Genomic DNA, 19,501 nt, shown 5'->3' with positions numbered 1-19,501 from the left:
AGGGGCCCTACTCCTTTACCTCGCCTCACCCCCTGCCAAGGGGGTCTTTCCCTGTGTCATTTTCTTTAGCATCAAGTTCACATTCACTATTTGTGTTTACTTATGAAGGGCTTTGCTCCAGTGATTAAGGACCAAAAGCAGATAATTACCGGTGATTTGCAAGCGGTGCAGTGGCTGGTATTTCTGAAGTCGCATTGCTGTATAAATATTACCTGTGTGCTGTGTCAGCTTATTGCCCACCTTGAGAGCAATCTCCCTGTTAGTTTTATGGCACATTAAGTCTCCTTTTGGAATGAATTGGGCTTGTCCGGGTGGGATTGGTTACATCAGAATAAAAGAGTAAACAGCAGGGATGGCTGGAAAGCTATAAAACAGAAGCAATAGGGAAAGGAAAGGGGGGCAGGTTGGAAGGCACTTAAAAGAGAGCTTTAAAATGATAAACTAATAGAAATGGGGTGACAATGCCCACTGTATACTTAATGCACAGAGTGTGACTGTTACAACAGAGGTGTGAGTCAGAGGATGAAACAACGCTTAGCGCCACAGGAAGGAAATTATTTGGAGGGGGAGAGAAAAGCTACTATTTATTAACCGTCTACCATGTGCTCCTCCCTGTCCCTGTGAGCCAGCTGCTGACACACATTTACGGACCTTTGGGGCCCAACCATGGCATACCTTGCCCCTTTTGCCCTTCACCATTACCGATACCATGGAAGCCAACAGCAAGGGAAAGGGGTGAAAAGGATTTAACTACCAAGTGTCAGGCACTTGTCTCATTGTCTAAGATGCTGATAGGTATAGTTCCTCGCCAACATTTTAACTCCTTGAAGCCAGAAAATAGCTTTCCTATTTTGGTTTGCCTGATGCTTGTACAATGCTCTTCTTTTTAAGATTTATTTATTTATTTATTTATTTGAAAGTCAAAGTTACACAGAGAGAGGAGAGACAGAGAGAGAGAGAGAGAGAGAGAGGTCTTCCATCTGCTGGTTCACTCCCTTTGACCACAAGGGCCGGAGCTGTGCCAATCTGAAGCCAGGAGCCAGGAGCTTCTTCCAGGTCTCCCTTGCAGGCACAGGGGTCCAAGGACTTGGGCTGTATTCTACTGCTTTCCCAGGCCGTAGCAGAGAGCTAGATCGGAAGTGGAGCAGGCAGGTCTTGAACAGGCATCCATATGGGATGCTGGCACTGCAGGTGGCAGCTTTACCCACTATGCCAGAGCACCGGCCCCCTGGTTTGCTTATCTTTAAAAATAACAGATAAACTTTAAATGTTAAAATGGAAACCTGTGGGAGACAGTAAGAAAGAGTATATAGAGAAGTTTAAATATATCTGGCTTTATGCTTTGATCATGGGATCAAGTAAATATGTAACATTCAGAAAATTAGAATTAAAAATAAAAAATTGGTCATAATGAAATAAAGGACTCTGTGTATTGAGTTGGCAGCACAGTCATATATAGAATTATTTCAAATGCTTTTAAACCAAGTTTATTATCCTGAATATCTTGTGTAAAATATATCACAAGGATGGTTAAGACTATTTTTAAAAAATAAATCTTAGTAATTATACATTTATGGTAGTGTTGGTGCTGTGGTTACTCTGAAACTGTCATACATTTTGTAATTTCAAAAATTAGTAATTATGTTGGTGATGCTGAGAACCAAGATTTTTTAATGAGAGAATCAAAAATAAATCTAGCAGTAAAGAGACTAAGACTTAATAGCCCCAGGATTTAATTGGAAGTACCATGGATTTATTCCTTTAATATTTAAATATAAATACATGTAAATAAATTGTGTTATGTGCAGACACAGGTAACACATCTACATAGACACATACATGTATGCATTTGTATGTGTCTAGATACAAATATATTTCCCCCCCTAATTCTGTTTACTAGAAAGACCTGGAAATCACAGCCAATCTAAAAAGCAGAGAGTACCCTACCTCACAGACTACAGCCTCACATACCAAGGCCTGGGACAAAGTGTTGATTCCCTGTCTCAGTCAAGAACCATGCAAGATCAGGGACCAGCGCTGTGGCATAGAGGGTAAAGCCACTGCCTACAGTGCCAGCATCCCATAGGGGCACTGGTTCAAGTCCTGGCTCCTCCTCTTCCTATCCAGCTTTCTGCTATAGCCTGGGCAAACACTAGAAGGTGACCCAAGTCCTTGGGCCCCTGGGCCCAGGGGGACACCCAGAAGAAGCTCCTGGTTCCTGGCTTTGGATGGGCACAGCTCCGGCCACTGAAGCCATTGGAGGAGCAAACAAGTGGATGGAACATTTCTCTCTCTCTGCCTCTGCCTCTCTGTAACTCTGCCCTTCAAATAATAAATAAATCTTAAAAAAAAAAGGAACTATGCAAGTTCAGCCTATAACATGGCCTCATAACAGAAAGCAAGGAAGTTATCAAAGACTATGTTACTTTTCCACTCACTAGAATGTTCTGATGTTTGGGAGAAATGGTATTCTATTAGTCACTATTTTGTGTTTATACTGATTTCTCTCCCCATTCAGTGTTGCTGTGTAGAGAGAGAGTAGGGACTGTTTTTCGCTTCTATACTACGAAGCTTGTTTAATAGCTAGATACAAAGCACTCAGAGAGAGCCAATGTTCCTCTTACATACTCACACACTTGATGAATTGATAATGAAAAAATATAAACAATATTCAAAATATTTAAAGGAAGCGAAAAAGGCACAGCCACCAAAAGCCCATTTAGACAACTAAATACTACCCTTTACACTTCCCATAGAATCTGAAGAAATCCACTCACTTAAAATCACTATTTTAGCCATTAATTAACTTTTAGTCTTGGCTAGTCATTGTATTTTCATTTTAGCTTTTGTTTCAAAAAGTATTATTTTCAGTTTGCTTTAGTTTTACTTACGTTCTGTGCTCTGCCTTTCAATAGTAAGTTAACTAAGCTTAGAATAATTTTATGTATTTACAAAAATCAATAAAAGGTTTATGTTGTCTTTAATAGAAATTAAATCTAGAAGAAAATAGATGAAGTGAGCAGCCAGACTATTTCAATTATATCATTTTAAGAATGCATTAAAACTCCTTACATTTTTAAATTCACTATTTGTAAAAGTTCTAGTTTTACATATATTTTATGTTCCAACAATTGGTGCCTAAATATTCACGACTGTCATCCTTTTATTGGAGACTATGCTTTTAGTAATATAAATAACCAGCTTTCTTTTTTCATTTAATGTTTCTTATCTTGAATTCTACTGAGTGTGAATAAAAAAAAAAGTCACCCATGCCCTCATTTTCCTGCTGTATTTCTCTTAAGCAGCATCAGATTGAACTTTGCATTTTATGCAGTCAGCAAGTTTGATGATGTAGTTCCAGGGATAGTTCCCCCATCTAGAATTTCTACAGGGATAAATGTCCCTAAACCTTTAAAAGTACCCTTTTCAGCTTAGGTGCAGTATGATACAATAAAAGGGAAGCACCTGAGGACATGCTCTGTTGCTTCTTCATAGATAAATATTTAAGGGTGACCTACCGTCCATTTGCATCTGAATCACCAGGGAATTTTTTTTTTTTTTTTTACAAAGGTAAACTGCTGGTCTCTGACTAGGACATACAGAGTCTGAATCTTTGGGGGCTGGAGTCAGGACATCTGCAGGTCTAGCAAGCTCCTTGGGTGATTCCTACGGTCTTTATACCTTGAAAAATCATTGACCAAAAAAAAATATTACAAATAAATTTATTTCTTATGTATTTGGATGATCTTAAATGGAAAGACTCCAAGTCAACTTCTTCTTTTCTCTGTAAGGAGAGGGAAAGGATTACTAATAGAAATTTTGATCATATTCATGAAGGATTTTTTTCCCGTTTCCTAACTGGGTAACTCATAGTAATAGAAGATTAAGAAGGAGCTTAGTGTTAAAATGTGTTCTCTCTATAGATTTTTCTCCAAGTTTGTCTAAATGTTTCCTACTTCATGTTCTCATTACACTTTTAGTTATTGCTACTTTCCTATTTATACTTCAGTACCCTGAACTATAAGGTCTTTGTAAAACAAACTAAAGCTCATTTTTCAATCTCTTTTTGCAACACAAATAAAATGCACATTTGGAATGACAGTATTAACATGTTCTTATTATACAATCAAGATTTCCTCTTTTTTGTGTAATTCCTATGGAACTGAGTTTCAATTTACCAAGTCAAATATTTCAGTACTTTTGTTGTCAATCAATGAAGCTATAATATGTAATTCAATCGTCATGCATTTCTTTTCCCACTGAATAAACATTTACTGACTTTTTAAATTCATCTTTTGGCTGAAGGAACTGGAGACATTGTTAAACACACGGGGCTGTATAAAATAACTAGATGGAGCCTCTTTCCTCTGCCCAAGCATTGGTGAGGAAAATCTTTTATTCACTCTGTTTTATTAGGGCAGGTCATCAGAATGAGACTCTAAGTAAACTTTAAAAGACATTTCATTTTATTAAGTATTTTCCTTGTGGAATTCTGATCACTTTTCCTGTGGAAAGTGTATGTCTTATGGGTCGCCATAAAACAAAATCCCCTTCAGTGTCACTAATGAGTCCGTAATATCTAGTAGCAAGTAATGGTTTTGTTTCATCCTTAGAGACTTAGTACAAATGAAATGAATTGACCTTTAAGGAGCATCTAAGTTAACTTTTCATTTTCACCTTTAAAGACACTGAGGTGCCCAGGGATGAGGAATTCCTTACTCAAGGCCAAATTGTAAGAGGCAAAGTTTAGGAAAGTTTCTGAGTTCTTAACTCAGTCTTGCAGTTGCTGTGCCAATGGGATGTCTTCAGAATACTGTTTTTCACATTTCAGTAAAACTTTTTCCTGGACCTGCTAATTCTCTACCCATTGCTGAAACCATTACGCATGTGTTCCACAATGAAGTCCTTAACTATTCTTTTCCCTCCATTTTCTGTATCCATCAATAAGTCCTGGAGACATTACCCTTGAAATAGATCCCAATTCCAGCCTCCATGGCCTCCACCATTGTTACTGGGTCAGTTTTTTATACTGGATGCAAAGTCAGTGATTTCAAAATGGTGACGCTTTTAATCAAACATTCAGTTGATTCACATTCCCTGTTGTAACAGAACCCAAACACACTACCAAAGATTTGATGGTATCTGATTTTAGCCTGTGTCCCTTACCTCATCTCATACTGCTCTTCCTCTTGCTCATCCAAGAAGAGTCACACAGGGTTCCCAATGTTTCATACAAATACCAGGTTCCTTTGCTTCCAGACCTTTGCCCTTGCTCTTAGCAGTGCCAGAAATGCTCTTCTCTCAGATTCTGCTGGTTCATTCCATGGCTTTGATCAGCATCCTATTGAAATGACACTTGCTTACCCTGATTACTTGACCTCAAAGCGCTACTCCCTCTCCAAAACTCTTCCACTGCATATATTCTGCTTTAATCTTTTCCATGACATTTATTGATCTGAATTTTTAATTATATAGTAATACATCTACTAGCTGGAATTTAAGCCCCCTGCCATGAGAAAAATAAAGTCTTTTAGGTTTATTTCCAATATCCTACAATCTGGATCAGTACCTGTCACATAAGAAAATCTTGTTTATTAGGGCTGGTGTTGTGGCTCAGTGGTTAAGCTGCAGCCTGTAACACCCAGATCCTGTATGAGCACCTGTTTGAATCCTGGCTGCTCCATTTCTGATCCAGGGTGAGAGATCCAGCTGGAAGTCCAGGCTCCTAGCTTCAGCCATTGCAACCATTTGGGGATTGAACCAGTGGATGGAAGATCTCTCTCTGTTTCTCCATCTCTCTGTAATTCTACCTTTCAATTAAATAAATCTTAAAAACATTCTTAATTGATATTTATTGAGTAAATAAATATTTTTCTTTCACTGTCTGGCAAGAACATATACATAAACACACATACACACATTCCGTTCTACACACCATGTTTGAAGTATTGCATTTAATTCTTCGTGCACTTTCATAGGTTATATAAGCCAGTCTATTTATCATTTATAAAGAAATAACTCAGAGAAGAAGTAATGACAATTATTTAGAAACCTAAAAATCTGTGACTTGAAACAGGAGTAAGTAGAGCATGGATATAGCCAGGATAGATGCAAATTTTGGAATACAAGTTATATGAAAATAGTTCCTATCTCCATTGTTAAGAAAGGCCTTCAACAGACATGAGTAACCATAGAAGGATGAGGCTACCATATAGAATAGTGGCTCTTCCATCACCCAAGTTGTGCAACCATCAATGGGCACAGGTGCTATAAGTACTTTAGCACTAAAGAGACAACAACAAAATGTTATCTGATTGGTCTGTTCCAGCCCCAAGAGCTGTAACATGGGGAATTCACTCATTTTGTCATCATTGAGAACACTCATGAGATATTCTTTTGGAGTCTCTGACTCATTCCTTGGAATAAATTCATTACCAGTTCATGGAACAAAGTGGGAGATAAAACCTGCTGATACCTTTTCTATTTAAAAAAAAAAAAAAGTTTGTGATTCTAATATAGCTGTTTTATTTGGGCATGACTGTTTTCAAATACTTTTTTCCAAATAAGAATCCACATATTATATAGAAATCACAGAATTGTTTAAAATTCTTTTCCTGAGATTCTTCCCTTGAAGAACACATTGAACTTGCAAATTTGGATTTAGATGAATAAAAAAGAAACGTACTAAAATTACTAAATTACATTATAATCTCCCTTTTGTATGGTATTCATTAGCTTCTCTAATAAGAAAATGCCTTAATCACATATTTCATTTTAAGTCCTTCATAACATCTATTGCAACAATAAGTATAATTATTTAGTAAATATACTTACACATTTTATTGATGTATAATCAAAGATCAGAAATGTTAAGCAATTTGGTCAATAGTTAAATAGAAACCAAAGGAGTGCAAACCAGGTCCCAAATCCTGATTTCAGGTTCATGGTGCTATTATTCACCTCTGCTCTTTTAGAGTGAGATCTTCACCAACACTGCAGAATTCAAGCCCCATCAAAGGCACATGAAAAATAATTCCAGGAGGAAGATTGCTTTTTACTGTTCCTCAAGGCACACTGTATGAGAAGCTTCCCATGCAGGCTCCTTGTTGGCATGTTCTGGCTATAAAGCACAATGAAAGTGTCAGAAATTATTTTCATCTCCTGTAACATAGGCCTTTTCTTACCAGTGTGTGGAAGGCAATGATGGATTTTCAATATGCTTTATAAATTGTCACACCCTTGTTATTCTGTTTTCCAAAATCTATTTACATTCCATGGCTTTATGTTAAGCTTGGGTTACTAACTCACACATTTATTCTAAACTTAATTGAATTTTTATTACTCATGATAAAATTGGTGTTTTGTATTTTGCGCAGTATTTCTCTACTGGAGCTTTCATGTGGTACAATTATACAAAAGCCAGAGCCTGGAGCGTTTAATTATTAATGAATTGAATAAAGATATTAATGCTTATTTGTAACAATTGAGTGGCTACAACTGCTTCCCTCAATTGTCACCGCGGACCCTTGTCTTCAATGTCCTTTGCTTGCCTTAGTCAGTAAATCCTAATCAATAGGCAGATTGTGCACGTATTTAGATTATGCACTAGTATTTAGATTTAGTCTGTCTAAAGTGAGGTCTTGGGGTGGGTGTTGTGGCCCAACAGCTTAAGCCATCACTTGGGATGCCCTCATCCCATGTCAGAAGGCCAATTCCAGTCTCAGCTCCTCTAGTTCCCCCTCCAGCTAATGCACCTGGAAAGGCAGAAGATGATCCAAGTACTTTGTCCTCTCTCACTCATGTGAGAGACACGGATGGACCATGTTTATGGACCATGCCCAGCCCTGGTTGTTGCAGCCATCTGGGGAGTGAAGCTAAAGATGGAAGATCTCTCTGTCTCTCTCTCTCTCTCTCTCTTTCTCCTCCTTGCTGTCTCTCCTTCTCTCTCTCTCTCTGTAACTCTGCCTTTCAAATAAATAAATAAATCTTTAAAAATAAATTAAATAAGGCTTATGTGTATTATGCACATATACATGCATGTATGCATATATTAAGATACATATATAAACACAGATATGTATGAAGGTGTGCATAGACATAAATGCAGGCATTTATGTATGAATGGGAACATGTGTGTACATATATACACATATGAACATATATATACTCATATATATGTGTGTGTGCACACACACACAACTGAAGTTTTACATTGAGTTTTCTCATCATAGTCAATAATCAAGAATCCTATATGGTCAGGAGATTCAGAATTACTTTATTTGAAAGATGAAGAATCTGAGAACTGTGGATTTTAAATGTCTCACCCAAGAGCGTACAATTAGTCAGTGGTAAAGTCAGGAGTCAAATCCTGATCTCATTGATTTCAAAGTCCATCTGCTCAGGAGCTGACAATAATATTTAGATTGTACCAGGCACTTTGAATGTATCATCTCATTCACTCCTCAGCATAGCTCAGTGTGGGTAAATACAAATCCACATATGACAGCGTCAAAAACAAAAAAGAGAATAAAAACCATGACAAAGATTTAGGCTTGGAAAGGTTAAATCACTTTCCCACAAAACTTTCAAATAACAGAGTGGTTGCTTCAGCCCATGTCTTCCAATTTCTATTTCAGTTTGCATTTGAATCACATCCTCCTGACATTTTTTCCTGATAAGAGTGAGAAAATAAAGCCTGAGAATTGAAAGCCAAATAAACATTTGCTTAACATGGAAATATTTACTTATGTGGTGCCTACTGTATTTTCCTTCATTTTCCTTAGTCCCCATTCCCATCCAGCTAATCAGAGATCGAGGCATGAGGAGGGTGGAAGGAACAAAGCAGCAGGCATGAGAACCCCAGCTTGGTAGATATTAAATATCTGGCAAATATATTTTTTTAAAAAGTCCAGATTGACACATTTTATGAATCATATATTGCATTTCCAGTTCCAGGTCCATACCGATTCATGTTAGTTAATAATTATTGAGTATCCACAATGTATTGAATGTTTTATGTATACCATTCCATTTCATTGTCTCTGGAATATGTTTGAAAGATATGCAAAGTCTTCAAAAAGCCCATCAGAAGTGCTTATGATGGAAAAATTTTACATAAGCTTCAAAAAATTTTGCACGAAGAGAAACTTACCCTTCAATTCCATTTTTCCATGAACTTTTTGGAGTGCTCTTGTATTTTCTACTTCTGCAAAGGAAACTGTGGCTCAAGCACTCACTTAAGCACCTTTTGAAATCCCAAAGCAGAGGTGAACAAAGCCAGCTTCTTTATTCACTGTGTTCTCTGTAGTGCCTGAGGTTGTCACATCTTAAGTTCAAGGTGAGTCACCTCTGTCATCAAGTTTTGACCAACTCTTTTATGGTTCATATTGAGCATTCTTTCTCTGAGTTCCTATAATGATTTCTAAATCTGTAGGTCAGCTGTATTGCACCTGTGACTCAGATGGCCTTGGGGTCACATCTCTGGACCAGAAACTTTTTTGCATTTACATCGTTATCTGACAGGTCCTGGAGACATGGAGGGGAGACAACATCCTTGAGGCCATCAACTATTTGGAAGCTGGCCTCAATTGTCAGTATGAGGAGATATCATCTATGGACTATGGTAGAAGTAAACCAAGGTTATGAGATTTCAAATTTGCAAATAAGCAAAGAGAAAGAAGTAGGTTGCTAAATTTATAGGGCAGCAAGAGTTTACTGCAAAAGTTGACTTTGGAACATGAAATAATTATGAAATTATGGGTTAGATGTCAGAATTGCTGGTGAATGAGAGAAAAAGTACTGCTCCAGTCTCATCAAGCACTATGAAAAACAGCCAAGGAGAAATATTTCATCTCCAAAACTCTGGGCTATAACACCCCTGGCAGCTCTACAACACCAGAGGTTAATTTGTCCTCAATTCAAGTCTTATTATTGTTGGAACTAATAACTTTCTGGTTATTAACCTATCAATTTTTCATTTCTAGTCGTTCTATACTCTGCTCTGTGATGGTGTCACTGGACTTCACTAAGCACCTTTCTCTTTCGTCAACTTGCTCTCTGCCAATAGATTTTGCCAATAGACCATACTAGAGGGAGATTAGAACACAGGAGGGGAGAAAAGAACTTGACCCATTTGGTTTTAAATCTGATTTTTGCAAGCGCCTCTCCAGCAAGAGCTCTGCACTTTATAAGCGGAAGTTGGTTCCACTTTCCGGTTTCTTCCAATATATGTCAGCGCCACCTACACAGCAGGCTGTCCTAGGAGCAACTCAGAGCTCCAGCAGTACCACCAGCAATAGGAAACACCTTCTCTTGATCACAGGTCCTGCCTAGATAATCAGGAAACACTCTCTCAGACTTTAGGGTTCTGAAAATCACGACATCTTTGATGGTCTCTCCTGTATGATGATGGTATCTATTGTTTAGCGTTATTATCTTTGTTAACTTGATGTTCCCTGTTGGCGCTTCAGCCCACCAACACCTATTTAACCGATACTCCTCATTAACCTCTCTCAGAAAAATGAATGTTGGTTTTTGTGTTCCATACAGGATATTGCTTGGTTCTTTGGGTTTGCATTATCTAGCTTGGGTTTCCACTACAGTAGCCAGAAATGTATTCCCCACTGGGTGAATAGTAAGGCTGAGGTTTGTAAGTTCCCTCACCTCTGGGTAGCTTCGTTTGAAGTTTGGCCATTGCTTCTCCACACTGATAACGCACATCCAGGGTGACTCAAGATTGCACCCTGCTGGTTTCAAGTAGAGATCTAAAGATAGGGGGTTGAGAAAATACTGCCGCAGTAAAGCTCAGTTGTCAAACTGTTTGGACAGAAATCAGTCTCTGAACTTTTAGCCCTTACTTTCTTGTGCCAATGTGCCTTATTTAAATTCTTCATTATTTTATTTTGTGACACTTTCACCCTACATCTCCTTAAAAGTCATTGCAATGAGAGTCTATTAAAATCAACTTATGTAGGGTCGGCTCCATGGCATAGCAGGTAAAGCTGACACCTGCAGTGCCGGCATCCTATATAGGTGCTGGTTTGAGACCCAGCTGCTCCACTTCCAAACCAGCTCTCTGCTATGGCCTGGGAAAGCAATAGGAGATAGCCCAAGTCCTTGGGCCTCTGCACCCACATAGGAAACCTGGAAGAACCTCCTGGCTCCTGGCTTTGGATCATCCCAGTTCCAGCCATTGCAGCCATTTAGGGAGTGAACCAGCAAATGGAAAATCTCTCTCTCTTGCTCTTTCTCTCTGCCTCTGCCTCTCTGTAACCCTGTCTTTCAAATAAATAAATAAATCTTTTTTAAAAATCAATTTCTGTTTGAAAGCTTTATTAAACTCCTAGGGTAAATGAGAGTTCTTTGGAAGTGGCACTCAGTTTCTGCTTGGTAAAAAGCCCTATCTCTTTGGTTAGTGAGGACTATTGGACATTCTAATTCAAGTAGTTACAGATGAACTGTATGTAAGAATCCAGAATTATTATGGCAATGCCTCCAAAATTACCACCACCTCCTTCTGAAATGTACTTATACAAGAGGAGAAAATAGAGCTCATTCTGTTCACTTCTTTCCAATTAAAAAAAAAAAAAAAACCCTGAAGTGAAAAGGGCAGGATGCCAATCTGTTCCCCATTTCATGGGAAGGAAAGTGAGAAACAACCAGTAGGAACTCCTATTGTATTGTGAGAAATGTTGGTGACCTCAAATGAAAAGAAAGATTCATTAAGAGAAAGTATTTGAACTAATGAGATGAGAACCATCATCTTAGTTATACATTTAGTTGTATGTGCATATGATGTTTGCTGCAACCTTGATATTTTGCAGACCTGGCAATGGCATCTTTATAGTTTTGTAAGAAAAGCTGTAGTCTTATAACCTCCTCTGGTCTCAGCTGTTGTTAACTCTGTCATAGGGCTATGACTACTCATATCTCTCCTGTTCTTCTTGGCAGGAGGTTCTTTTGGTTTTAATGAGTTTTCTCCTCTGTCTAGCAGCACTCGGAGAACAGCCTCAGAACTTCGAGGGCTTCCTGCCATGGTAATTCAACTCTTGCTTTATTAAATCCACACAGTAGTATCAAGGAGAAAAATTCTATTGTTGAAATTGGAGACAAATCTGGAAATCCAGTGAGATTTCTTACAAAAGAAGAAAATAAGCTAGATCGTTCCAGCAGGCTCCATCCTCTGTATTGATTTGGAAATGGAATTCCTTTCAGCGCCTTCCAGTTGCAACATTACTCACTTATTGAATACCTCCAGTACTTTATAGAAAGCATGCTATTTTGCCTAAGCATTTGATGTTTAAAAGTGTTAGTCAGGGAGGGGAGGTTGGATTTCGTTTCCAAAGAAAGATAGTGCATATGAAGAACTGAGGAGGTCTTCAAGGAATGGCTCTTAAAGAGTTATGTGTAGAAGAAGCATGCTCATCCGACACCTAGGCTTGAGAAACCTCCTATAGGCATAAGGGACCTCCAGTGAGGGATCTTGACAATATAGAGCAGTACCAGCAGTAGAAAGCAAGGTGGCAGGCATCTAAGAGCTAAAGAAAGAGAACTCTTGACCCAAGTTTCAAAAAAATTCTAAATGGCCTGACCACCACATTCATTAGTTGTATGTTTTCCTTGTAAATAAATGGAATATATAACTCTATAACACATAGAAACTGCTGAGTAGTGAACTGAAAGATGTCTTTCAAGTGAAAATTGATACTTGTAATTTAATAGTAATTATTGGGAAAACAATATTTTTTAAAGTTTTAACAAATAATTTGAAAACCTAATGCACTAGTTGCTAACTTCAAAATTATACAAGCTGATATAGAAGCAGACAGCTGTCCTGATTAAATTCTTTCTTTAAACCTGAAAACCATTTTGAAATTAAAATCCCCCATATTGATCTATGGCTACTACCTAATGGTTCTGCAGCTGTCTCCCAGGGTTCCTGTGAACACAAAACATCACTGGAATGTGTTAAATGTAAAAAAAAAAAATGCACCACACAACAATACATGCACAAACAAGTGGTGGGGTTACAGCTGAATGTCCATTCAAGAGGAAGGAGAAAATATGAGAAAAAGTGTTTCCCATTAAAATGCATGCTTTTGGTTAATACATTCACTCTCTATGTTTCAGTTGTTGTACTGTAACTTGGTAATAAAATAAAGAATGATGAAGATAGAAGATTTTATAAATCAATTAGGATGGCTGGGTTAAAGTTTTGATTTTTGCTTCTGCTTCTATTTGAAGTTGGTCACATCATTTTGATATGGGATAAGGCAGGTAGCTAGATCAGCCAGGAGCTGGAAGCCACACCTACCCCACCCTATGTAATCCTATCCACCTACCTGTCAGTCAAATAACCCCTTTCCCAGGATGTCTCTTCCTTCACCTAGGACCTGGAGGTAATAGCACATAAACACTCCCCTTTCAGCCTCGTAAAAGGCTGGCAACTGGGAGGGGTTCTCTCTCCCTTCATACTAGAATATGACAGGGGGTCAAAGCACCATTTCTGTACTTCCCCATTCCTTTCCCATCCTGACCCACTCTTTTCCTGAACAATGCCCACGTGTGTGTGTTCTCTTCACTTTTTAAATCAACTTTATCATGTTGTGTACCATATTTATTTCTGTACTTAGAATGATACTCTAGGTAAAAAGCAAGTACCTGGAATACAAATTTGGATCCTACTTCACCCACAACAATTTGGCTTTGACCTTAAGCCTCTATGTTCTTGCCTAAAAATTGAATTAATTGTACTAGATCAGTACTAGAAGTGTAGTGAAGTGCACTTGCATTGACTATGAGTCTTCTATCAAATCTATGACAAAACCGAAAAAATATTTTAATAAACTTGTTCAATATTTCAGCAATCACTTTAGTGTGTGCTATTTATTTAGTAAAAATAAGTTTTTCGTCTGTGAGATCTTAAGTTCAGGAGATTGGATACACAGAGAGACAGTACACAAATAAAAATTATGTTATCTCCTTTTAAAAAACAAAACTCCCCTACATTGACTGCCAATTACAGTGTAGGCGAGAAGAAAGACTATTACTAAAATACAGTAAACATTGGTAGTAATTAATCTATCATCCATTCTGATGTCAAAGAGAAGAAAATGATCTCTTTTCTTGGCACAAGCTGTCATTTCTTCATCTTGACATTTTTGTCCTGAGAAGTGAGGGGTACCCACTTCAATACCTTAACATGTCCTCTTGATGGACTCATTTTAGATAACAAAGTCCCATGGTGAGGACTCAAATAGCCCATATGAACTGACTATTAAAAAGTACAAGGTGCATTACTGTATAGGTGGATAAGTGGCAAGATTTCCAAGTTTCAGTTCCTTCATGAGTATCTTCATTGACCCTATTTGTGGCACTCTTCATGTAACCCATATCTACCTTTTGTGGTAGGCAAAATAATCCCCTTCTCAGGTTATGCATACCCTGACCCCTGGAACATAAGAATACATTGCTTTATACAGAAAATGAGATTTTACAGATGTGATTAAATTAAGATTCTTGAGATGGGGCAGTGATCCTGAATTTTCCAGTACAGCCCAAGGTAACTATAAAGATCCTTCTAAGGGGAATATAGAGTCAGAGACTCAAAGGAGGAGATGTGAGGATGGAAGCATAGGAGTAAAAGCCATAAACAGCCATTAACCAAGAAAGATAAGCACCAGCTTCTCCCTCAGAACCTCCAAGAAGGCTGTCCTGCAGACTTGGTTCAGATTTCTGACCTCAAGAACGTTGAGATAAGAAAGGTGTCTTCTTTTAACTCTTTAACTTGTAATAATTTTATTTTCCTACTTCCAGCAGAGGTAGAAAACCAATACACGATGATCTGAATCAGCCTGCTGGGCAGCAGATGCCTAGTTACCCTTTGGAGGTTCTTTCCTCATTACTAACTCTTGCAAGTCCTTGTGCAGATGACTCATCTGTTCATAATCTATGTCCTCCTCAGTGTCTTCACCACTCAGCTCTGTTCTACCATAGGTCCACTTTTTGTGTCTCTGTCCATCTCACTCTACAACTTAAGGTAATTCCAACAGTTTGTGTCTGCCTCTGCTACAGTTTCCACATTGGTTTTGAAAACTGCCACAATCTCCTTCAACATCATAGTTTAAATGTTGGCACAGAAATTTTCCCAAAGTACAGTGTTCATCAATAGTAATCTGAAGAAATAGTAGGAAGGAGTAACATTCAGAGGCTGACTTTTAACCAGTTACTAGGTCTGATTATGCTCGGATCACATAGTTATGATTTTATTAGGTCCCTTCTTGTGCCTTCCTTCCTTACCTAAGGATTCCTACCTGCCTAGCTCACAGCACATCCCTAAACAAAAGAATCCGGCTTCCTCACCACCATTAAACATGCCCCAGAATGAATATAGACTTTTACACTTGATCTTAGCCAAAAGGACTAGAAGCAATTGTATATAGACTTCTTAACCTACTTTGCTTACTCCCTGCTCAGGCTTAGTCTAAGGATAATCTTTTTTCCATCCCAAGATCTGCCTGTCTCCAGGATTGACTAACTGATATTTTCCACTACCTTTGATAGAAATCTCCCTAATTAATAATAGGGAATATTACACTGTGGTCCCAGTACATGGAGAGATACAGCACCAGAATTTTTCTTTACTCCAAACTTCTAAATTACAGAAGGAACGAACAATTCCTTTGTTTTTATTTAATTTTTATATATTAATTTTAGAGTCAGAGAGTGAGTGACAAATAGACACATACACAGAAAGAAAGAGAGCTCCCATCCAAAAGTTAACTCCCCAAATGTCTCCAACAGCCAGGAGTTAGTAAATCAATCCAGGACTCTCCTGTGGGTATCAGGGACCCAATTACTTAAACCATCACTACTGCCTCCCAGGGTCTGCATTAGTGGAAAACTGGAGTTAGGAGCCAGGTATTGAGGCCAAGTACTCCAATGTGAGATGTGTCTTAATCAACGTCTTAACCTCTAAGTTAAATGCCCATTGCACCCTTTCATTTTTAATACTTCTTAAAGTATGAGCAACTTGGTAGTAATTAATGTTTCATAAGGAAAAACAACAGCATAGTTACATTGAATTTCTCTGAGACTAGCCCAGCCAAAATTTATTAAATATATCCATTTATGATTTTAGTCTCTGACTTACATTTTCAAAAATGAATTCATCCATTTGGATGGATAATCTTGAAGCACAAAGGAAATTACTTGTGTTTAAAGTGTAATTTGACAATTTGACAGAAATATACATCCATAAACCATCAATACAATTAAGATAATGAATTTATCACTTCCCCCTAGGCATTTATTTGTGTTCCAATGCTCCCCAATTGCTCCTCATCAGTTCCCTGCCTCCCTCCTTAGTCACTATTCTATCGATTGGCATATATTTTCTATAATCTTGTACAAATAGAATCCAATTGTTTGTACTCCTTTTGTGCGACTTTTTTCACTCAGCGTGACGCTTTTGAGATTAATCCATGTTGTTCCACATTACAATAATTCATTACTTTTTCACTACTGTATACATCTTCCACAATTTGTGTATCCACTAATTTGTTAATGGATATTTCAGTCATTTTTTTTTTCGACAAGCAGATTTAAACAGTGAGAGAGAGAGAGAGAGAGAAAGGTCTTCCTTTCTGTTGATTCACCCCCCAAATGGCCGCTGCGGCAGGCGTGCTGCGGCCGGCGCGCTGTGCTGATCGGAAGCCAGGAGCCAGGTGCTTCCTCCTGGTCTCCCATGCAGGTACAGGACCCAAGCACTTGGGCCATCCTCCACTGCCTTCCTGGGCCACAGCATATTAGTATCTCATTGTAGTTTTAATTTTCATTATTTTCGTTTTTCTTTTTTTTTTTGACAGGCAGAGTGGACAGTGAGAGAGAGAGAGAGAAAGGTCTTCCTTTTTGCCGTTGGTTCACCCACCAATGGCCACCGCGGTAGGCGCGCTGCTGCCGGCGCACCGCGCTGATCTGAAGGCAGGAGCCAGGTGCTTCTCCTGGTCTCCCATGGGGTGCAGGGCCCAAGCACTTGGGCCATCCTCCACTGCACTCCCTGGCCACAGCAGAGAGCTGGCCTGGAAGAGGGGCAACCGGGACAGGATCGGTGCCCCGACTGGGACTAGAATCCGGTGTGCCAGTGCCGCAAGGCGGAGGATTAGCTTAGTGAGCCGCGGCGCCAGCCTAATTTTTATTTTTCTAATTACAACAGTGTTAATTTTTGTATATTCTTATTTGATACCAATATACATTGTTGATAACATCCATCCAAATCATATACTCATTTTAAATTACCTTTTCTAAATTGAGTTTTGAGAATTCTTTACATGTCTGCTTGCAAGTCATTTGTGACATATATAATTTTCAAATATTTTCTTACAGAACTAAAATTTCTTGCATTATTCTCTTAACATAAGTGTCTTTTGAAGAACATACTTCTTAATTTTTATTACATAATTTACATAATTTTTGTATGAGTCATGCATTAGTGTCATATTTAGGAAATCTTTGCCTACTTGATACTTGCAAAGATGTTCTCCTATATTTCCTTCTAGTAGTTTTGTAGTTTTATATTTTATATTTAACAAATAATTTTGACTTAACTACTCTATCAGATTCTAGGTATGAGTTTCAATTCACCTTAATTCTTTTTTTCCTTGAAAACTGATATACAAATATTGAAATGATAACTTATCAAGATACTATTCTTCCTCCAAGGAAATGTACTTGTAGTTTTGTTGAAAATCAACTGAAACAATATGTATCATTCTATTTCTGGACCCTCTATCCTTCTCTTGATTTATTTGTCTGTCTTGATGCCAGCACCACATTGTTTTGGTTATTAGTTTTATAACTCTTGATGTCAGATAGTTTAAATCTTCCAACTTTGTTTTTTCTTTTTCAAAAGTGTTTTGGTTATTTTAGATCCTTTGTATTGTCATTTGGATTTTAAAGTGAACTTGTTAATTTGCATTTTAAAAGTGTACTAAAATTTTGATTTCTATTTTATTGACTCAACGAGTTTGGAAGAAATTGGTATTATAACAACATTGAGCTTTCTCATTCATGAATGTGGGTTATCGGTGGTAGCTTCGGGATCCACAGGAAAGAAGGCCCACACTTCCGGGAATGAAAAGTCCCTACCTGCTATTTGAGGAGTGAAAAGCCCTTGTCAAGGTCCCCACAGGCATCTAAAGGTCAACCAATGAGGATCAGACATGCCTCAACCTTTAACCCCCATGCCCTGTATCTATAAAAGGAGCCCTCCTAACCTCTGATGCTTGACTTCCCAGGCCCCCGCCCTGTTGGGACAGGGGAAGCTCGCCAGAGAGCAGAATCCCAATAAAGGCCTGTAAATTGATTCATCTGGCTGGGAAGATTTGTTATGCACTGGACACCTTGCAGATGGTGCTGAAACCCAGGATCTCCGTTTTTTGTTGGAAGTTATGGATAGTTTAATCATTAACTTCTTTTTACCTCTGACCTCTATGCAATTAAAAATAGAAACACTTCTTATATGAGGGTAGAACATTCACTAAGTTGAACTTGGTATGTTACACAAACTCCAGAATTTAGTCATGTTCAATAAAATCATTGGAATACAATATTTAAAATGCACTTTTAAATTATTTCAACTCCACAGTCCAGAACTAGGGAATCATCTGTAAGGATGATTTGGTTTACATAGGAGGCTCTAAAAATGCTTTACAAGTCACAAGAATGACTGTGCCTGACTTCAGAACCCAGTTACCACAAGAAATAAAAAATCTACTGAGTCTGCTCTTATTTTTTAATGCTTTTATTTTTTAAAAGCAAGATTTATTTGTATTCATTTGCTTAAAAGGCAGAGTGTCAGTGGTAGAAACAGACAGGGAGAGACAGAGGGGGGGGGGACTTCTATTCTTTGATTCACTTCCAAAATGGACCCAATGGCTAGAGCTAGACCAGGACAAAGCCAGGAGCCCAGAACTCCATCAAGATCTCCCACATGAGTGGCTGGAACCCAAGTACCAGGGGCATCTCCCTCTATTTTCTCACAATAGCAAGGAGCTATATCAGAGGCAGAGCACCGATACTCCAACTGGCACTTCAACATGGGATATAGGCATTGCAAGTGGAGGCTTAACATGATGCATCACAATGCCAGTCCCAATTCTACTCTTCTTGAGTTAGGCATTGCTTCAAGAATAGAAACACACACTGAAATACATAGGAAACTTACTGTACCTGAATGCTAGTTTTCTTAGAGAGAAGAGAAATACAAAAGAGAGATGGATCTCCTTTGTTTCCTAATATGCTGTGCCCAGCCTCAGAGAAATGTGCCCTAATGAATGTAAACTATTACAGATGTTATCAATTACATGAGTCTCTCCCTCTATGGAGCTGAGTGAAAGAGAAAGTAGAAAAAGAAACCAATTCAATATTTATCCTCTCTTGGGGAATAGAACTGTATTCTCCAGCTCTCTATGCTCTCCTCTGTTTATCTTTTGTAAAATTGAAA

Source organism: Lepus europaeus, chromosome 18 (genome assembly GCF_033115175.1).
Source record: "Lepus europaeus isolate LE1 chromosome 18, mLepTim1.pri, whole genome shotgun sequence".
In the NCBI taxonomy this organism is placed as follows: Eukaryota; Metazoa; Chordata; class Mammalia; order Lagomorpha; family Leporidae; genus Lepus; species Lepus europaeus.
Note: the sequence above shows the minus strand (reverse complement) of the source record.